Below are 982 nucleotides of genomic sequence, written 5' to 3'. Positions count from 1 at the left end.
AGCAGGGATTGTGGGGCTGGTGCGGGATAGGGCAGTGTTTCGTTCTGCTGTGCATGGGGTCGCTATGAGTTGGAAATGACTCGATGGCACTTAACAACAACAACAACAATAGGTGTTGACTGGATCCAAGTAGTATGAAGTCTTTGACAACTTCAAACCTTTTTCCATTTATTGTAATGCTGCTTATTCATCCAGTTATGAGGATTTTCATTTTCTTATGTCGAGGTGTAATTCATACTGCAGACTGTAATCTTTTAACTCCATCAGTACGTACTTCAAGTCATCTTCACTTTCAGCAAGCAAGGTTATGTCATCTGCATATCACAGGTTGTTAATGAGTCTTCCTCCAATCCTGACACCACATTTTTCTTTATATAGTCCAGATTCTCAGGTTATTTGCTCATGAAACAGATTGAATAAGCATGGTGAAAGGATATAACTCTGACACACTCTCTTCCTGATTTTAAGCCATACAGTATACACTTGTTTGGTTCGAACATCAGCCTTCTCGTGTATGTACAGGTTCCTCATGAGCACAATTAAGTGCTCTGGAATTCCCATTTTTCTCAATGTTATCTGTAATTTGTTATAATCTGTACAGTGGAATATATTTGCATAGTGAATAAAACACAAGTAAACATCTTTCTGGAATTCTTTGCTTTCAGCTAAGATCCATCTGACATCAGCAATGATATCCCTCATTCCATGTCCTCTTCTGAATTCAGCTTGCATTTCTGGAACCTCTCTGTTTCAGAAACAGAATTCAGCAGAAATAATTGCTGCAACTATTTTTGAATTACCTTCAACAAGATTTTACTTGACTTTGATATTAATGATATTGTTTGATAATTTCCACATTCTGGGAGATCACCTTTATTTGACCTGGGTACAAATATGGATCTCTTCCAGTGAGTTGGTCAGGTGGCTGTCTTCCAAATTCCTTGGCATAGACAGTAAGTGCCTACAGCACTGCATCCATTTG

The sequence above is a fragment of the Orycteropus afer genome, unplaced genomic scaffold (assembly GCF_000298275.1).
Source record: "Orycteropus afer afer isolate SDZICR_OR568_19922 unplaced genomic scaffold, OryAfe1.0 scaffold00846, whole genome shotgun sequence".
Taxonomy (NCBI): domain Eukaryota; kingdom Metazoa; phylum Chordata; class Mammalia; order Tubulidentata; family Orycteropodidae; genus Orycteropus; species Orycteropus afer.
This window is presented reverse-complemented; position numbering follows the sequence as displayed.